At 40.5% G+C, this 6,000-nt stretch overlaps 1 protein-coding gene across 1 annotated transcript in view; it reads left to right on the top strand.

Annotated features, from left to right (window-relative positions):
- Window positions 1-3,730: 3,730 nt before the first annotated feature.
- The window catches only part of RNF111 (ring finger protein 111), a 115,777-nt gene continuing 113,507 nt past the window's right edge, over window positions 3,731-6,000 (top strand). The window contains 1 exon segment of the mRNA XM_043987713.1: window positions 3,731-4,046. The gene's annotated coding sequence lies outside the window, so the exon portion shown is untranslated.

Below are 6,000 nucleotides of genomic sequence, written 5' to 3'. Positions count from 1 at the left end.
GTGAAGCCCTTTTTTGCTTATACTCTTATTTGTATGTAAACAATTCATCCCAATATAGTCCCTCCCAGCTGTAATTTCTGTCTTTCTTTTGACTCCTATGTTTCCATTTTATAATGTCTACTCAGTTCTATTCTTTTCATTAGGAATTCTTGGAAATTCCTCATTTCATTATGCACTTAAAGATATGTAAACACATATGTACATATGTATGTGTACATTCATGTATCTTTGAGATGGTTGTGTAAAGATGATATTGAAACTCTCGAGAGTTGGCAATGTTATTTAGAGAGTGGAGTTGGACAAGAGTCCTAGGACTGAACTGTGAGGAATACCCACAGTTGGGGAACATGATACAGGTGATGAATCAGCAAAGTAGATTGAATGATCAGGTAGTTTGGATATCTCAGAAGGGGTGTTATACTATTAATAGTATGTGCTTCCCCACAGCCCTGGGGTTTTCTCCTTGCTTGAAGCTTTGTCTTCCCAAGCTGTTTTAAACATTCCTAATGAGCTGAGGCTATGCATGGAAGAACTGAAAGGCTCCTTCAATGCTTAGCTGCTTATCCTGAATCATGAAACCAGAAACCAAAGCTCTGTAAGGGAAAGGGATCCTTCCATACAGTTAGGGAGAACGAATTCCTAAAACAGTGCTAGCCTAGGAGTGAAGAGAATTATATTAAAATCTTCCTTCCTTTCTCTTCTTCTCTCCTCTCCTCCCTTTTCTGAGAGTAACTGGATTTCGGTTTTCTTCTTTGTAAATGGTTCCTTTCTCTAATAGTATATGACTTATCAAGGTTTCAGCTCCATTTAACTATCTTATCTCCACCGAATTTTCTTTTTCAAAGCATTTATTCAAATGGCATAGAAAGAATAGTAAATACAAAGCATTTTCCCCCAAAGCCAGAGACATCTTTTCCCACATATATACCCAGACTCCAGGGTTATGTGTGTGTGTGTGGGGGGGGATGGAGAAAGTGAGCATTAATTAAAATACAATGATAGTGAGGGACATATTTAAGGAGCACTCTTGGGCCAAGGATATTTGTATCTCTGAAAAGACAGGGCCTCTTGTTCACTGTTCAGTTGGACTGGCTCTTCATTCATTCCACTGGACCAATGGTTTATCCTGGTTTGCTCCTCAATACAGGACAGTATCTTTTTTGGACAAGCCAATCTGCTTTTTTTGTTTCTTTATTTTTTAATATTTTTAATTTTATTGATGTGTATTGTTTTTACATTACAAACATTTACAGATTACTCCTGCTTTGTGGGAGATCTTTCCATAATAGAGTAAAATATTTAAGAAACCTGTGACCTAAATTGAAAGTTCATACAATATTTTCACACTTGTAGTACCTCCCACTTCTGTATTTAAAAAAAAAAACCCACAGTTAACAGCAATCTATTTTCTCTCCCTTCCATCCCTATCACATTGGAATAAAAAAGGGGCACATTTCTTGTAACATATATGCATAGTCAAAACAAAATTTTTAAATGGCTATGCCCATATATCTATTTAATATATCTTTATTTAGGGCGGCTAGGTGGCGCAGTGGATAAAGCACCGGCCCTGGATTCAGGAGTACCTGAGTTCAAATCTGGCCTCAGACACTTGACACTTACTAGCTGTGTGACCCTGGGCAAGTCACTTAACCCCCATTGCCCGCAAAAAAAAAAAACAACCAAAAAAACTTTATTTATAACCGTGTCTCATTCTGTGCCCTAAGTCTATCTATAAATCCACCCATCTGTAATGGATAACGTATTTCATATGGACATCAATCCTCTGAAATCATGATATGGATCATAATTCTTACATCCTTTAAAATGTTTGCATTTATAGTATTGTATAAATTATTCTCATTTTTCTACTAATTTCATTCTTAGTTTATAAAAGTCCTCAGAATTGTTAGTTTTTATAACATTGATGTTACAGTATAAATTGTTCTTTAGTTTCAGTGAAAATTGAATGGGTCTTCCTTCTTGACTTTAGACAAATCACTTCTCTTTCTGATGCCTTAGTTTCTTGTTTTGTAAAATCCAGGAGGTAGCCTAGAAGACTAATAAATTATCTTCTATCTCTAACATTATGGTTTGAGGGTTTTTTTGGTGGGGGTGGGGGTGGGGGTGGGGGTGGGGGAGGGGAGACTGGAAGGGTTTTAAACCCTGTTTCAGTATCATTTTCCCCAAACTACACTGTTTACTGTAAGGTTTACCACTTCTAAGTAAGGAGGCTTCTACATTGTTCAATGTGAAGAAACAATTGAACGTAGTATTTAGAAATCAATCAATAATCGATCTAATGGGTCAGGCCTTTATTATGAATTTTTTACGTGCTAGGTGTGCTATCATTGTGTTAAGTTATAAGGACACAAATGTCCTTATACTCTCATTTGAGAGGAAGCCTGCAAAAAAATTGTACATACAAGATAAAAGCAGTGTAAACTGAAGGGAATTACAGAAGAAAAGCATTAGCAATGGGCTATGAAGATTCTTTGTAGGTGCCCAGCACTGTGCTAGGCAATGAAGACACAAAGAGAAAACAAACAAACAGACAAAAAAACAAGTCCTTGCCCTAAAGGAGTTTACAGCTTATGGAGAGACATGTACATACATACACACCGATATGTACTGAATAAGTAAAAATTGGTCAGGGAAGGCATTAGCAGCCGGAAGTATCTGGAAAGGCCTGATGTACTCAGTCCTATTAAAGCTCAACTCTGAAAGAAACTAGGGTTTCTCAGGGGAAGGGAGGAAAGACTTCAAATATACATATACTCACATTACACACACACACACACACACACACACACACACACACACACACACACACACACACACGAAATACAGTTTATCTGCACTAAGCCATAAACATTAATAAGGTAAATGAACAGCTTATATTGCCTGAGTTGTCGTCATGGGGTGGGGGAGGTATACTTCTGATATGAAAAGTCCGTAAAAGGCTAGGGCTAATCTATTTTAGAAAGACTGACACTACCATGGTGGGGCAGGCTGTGCAAAGGCCCCTTTATAGAGGATAAAATGTCCTGTTGGAGTTGCAGCAGGGCAGCCATTTTGGCAAACTGCTGGAGTGGACTGTATTATCAAAAATAGTTTAAATAGGAAGCCACCAAATTGTTCAGTTCTTTGGAGAGTGTAGATGATCAGGCTCAGCAGTACCCTCAGTTTGGAATCTGTCTTCTTGCATTGAGTTCCCCTCCCAGCTGTGAGCCTTTTCTGTTTTGTGGTGCTTGACTCAGTTTCAAAAATTACTAGTTGCCTCTGCACCATTGGCAAATGCACCTCAATAGCACTCGTGTAAATTAGCTTGTATCATCAAATACATTTTTATTATTAATTTATGCAACGAAAATTTTAATAGTAATGTTTTAGTATAAGACATGTGTCCTGCTTTTATTAATCTGGCATTATTATGGAACATTTTCTCTAGGTGTTTTCTTTTTGTTCGAAAATTAACGAGATGAAGAAATCATTAGTATTACCGTTGAAAATGATCTCTATGAGCTTTGGAACAGATACTGTGCAGAGAGATTGGGGGTGGGGGGGTGGAAGGACGGAAGGGTATAATGAGTAGGAGCTCGCGCAAGCGCAGAAGGAAACGCATAGCTGCGGAGAGGGGTGGGAAGAGGGACAGCCTTTTGCGTCCTCGCTTTCCGGATTGTCGAAAAGTTGCCTAAGTGTCGCGCTGGCTGTGGTGGGGGGAGGGATTGGCTGAGGCGGCGGCGGCGGTGCGGTGTACGGACTGCGCAGTCCAAGGCAGAAACGATCGCAGGCGGCTGTGGGACCGAGCTCGGGGCTCCGCGCCGGGGCAGGCTGGGCTTGCTAGGCTGGTCCTGTACAGCGCCTCTTCCCGGCTCATCTGGGGGAAGTGCCAGTGACAGACACTGCTCGGGACCGTCGGGGCCTGTGCGGCCAAGGAGAGCAGCGCGGATTCTTAGCTGCCAACGCCCCCTTTCCATCCCCTGTCCTCCCTCATGGGCCGGTGATTCCCCGGACCCGGGGGAAGGGGGTGGCCAGTGCCTAAGGTGAGGGGGGCGGGGGGGGGAGGGCGGAGGGGGAGGAAAGAGAGAGGGAGGGACCGCAGGACGCGCGTGCGCGCGGCGGGGGAGGGGCCGGCAGGGAGGGGAGAAAGAGGAAGGGTTGCGGCCCGGGATGGCTGGGGTCGTCGGCGACTGGCGGGTTATCTGGGGCCGGCAAGGAGCTGGGGTTTGAGTCTTTGCGAAAGATTGTATTTGACTTTGTGGGAAACTAGAGCTGTCTACAGACACACCCACACCCCAGAGTGAGGAGTAGTGGGGGAGGGGATTTAGCTTAGATTTTCGGGTCTCCCCTAAGACTTCGATGTGGACGGAGGATTGTGGCGTGGGAGTACAATTTGACAATGGACTTATGAAGGTAACCGAGTGTGTGTGTGGGGAGGGATTTGGAAGACGTTAAATTAGTCTTGTGCCTGGGTAGGGGTTGCCTTTTTCTGAAATCCAAGGGAATGTAAGCCACACAATGTCAGAAATGTAGACGCATAAAATGTGTATGTGTTGTTGATTATCGTTATGTAGATAAATGTAATGTTTCTGTTATTGTCCTTAGAGATTTTGCCAAAGTCAGTGGCAGTGCTGCTGCAGTGGGAATATCTACCCTCAACTGCAGGATAAGAGGTTTGTGTCAGTCTTTCTAAAATAGGTTATCCTAGCCTTTTACGGACATTTCATATCAGAACTATAGCTCCCCCACCTTAAGACAACAACAACAACGACGACAACCCAGGCAATCTAGGCCGTTCATTTAACTTGTTAGTGTTTATATATAGGTTGGTGAAAATAAATTGCATTGTTCAAATATTTCATGTGTGTTTATATGTGTGGGGTGAGTGAACATATATATTTGAGGTAAGTTGTCATAGCTGCAATATACTCCATTTTATGAGTTGTTATAATGTAGCAAGCTTATATGTCTTTCTGATAACTTTGCCTTTTGAGGGGGACATTTTATGCTTAATTGAGGGCACTTATTTAGCCTATATGATCATTGGAAATCGTTCTCTAAGAGAGGCTTCCATTCTGGTATTTTTAATTTATTGCTTACAGATAGACCATGAACATTGCATTGGATCACTCTAATGCTAGTTTTGTTTTGCCATTACTAGGTTAAACAACCACATTTTTTGCCTGGGTCAAAATAAAGAAGTTTTCTGCAACAAAGGAAATCACAGAATATCGATTTAATTGTAAAGTGAACAGAAACGAAATGATTTTGCATTTCAGAATTTGAAAAATTATAGTCATTGTATTAAAAGGAAAACTTTTAAGATTTATCAAAAAATTTTAGGGATAATTAGAATCAAGAAGATGGTACCAGTGGATACAGTGATTTTCTCCAAATTTCTTGAATAAGATAATTTAGAATTTAGAGAAAAATCTCGACAGATACTCTTTACCTTACCTAAAAAGGAAAGCATTTGGAATATTTCCTAGTGGGGATGCTTAGTTTTTTAATTTTTAATTAACAATAATGTAACATAATTCAATGTTAGTACTTCATCAAGTTTTTGTAGCATTGTGTTTAAATAGAATGTTTATCATTTTACACAAATAGTTTGGGCAGTAAAACAATCCTGAGAGGTAGTTCGTATAGATAATATTAGTTCCAATTTACAGATTAAGAACTAAGGCACAGATATTAAAAAACGTGACCATTGTAGCTAGGCTAATAAGTAGCAAAACCTGGACCTGAACCCATGTCTTCTAACTCTAAATCCAGTTCTCTCTCCAATACATCTTAATTTTTTTGGGGGAAAAAATGCCCATCGTGGGATGATGGATTTGGAGCTGGAAGGAATCTTAGAGCCCATTAAATAACCTCATTTTACAGATGAAGGAACTGGAGCTAAGAAAGATTAAGTGACTTGTCCAGGGATGCAGAACTCTTTAGTAAGAATCTAAGGCAAGAGTGCATCTCAGGTCTTCCTGACTCCAAGTTGAT

This window comes from Dromiciops gliroides, chromosome 2, assembly GCF_019393635.1.
Source record: "Dromiciops gliroides isolate mDroGli1 chromosome 2, mDroGli1.pri, whole genome shotgun sequence".
Taxonomy (NCBI): domain Eukaryota; kingdom Metazoa; phylum Chordata; class Mammalia; order Microbiotheria; family Microbiotheriidae; genus Dromiciops; species Dromiciops gliroides.
This window is presented reverse-complemented; position numbering and strand designations above follow the sequence as displayed.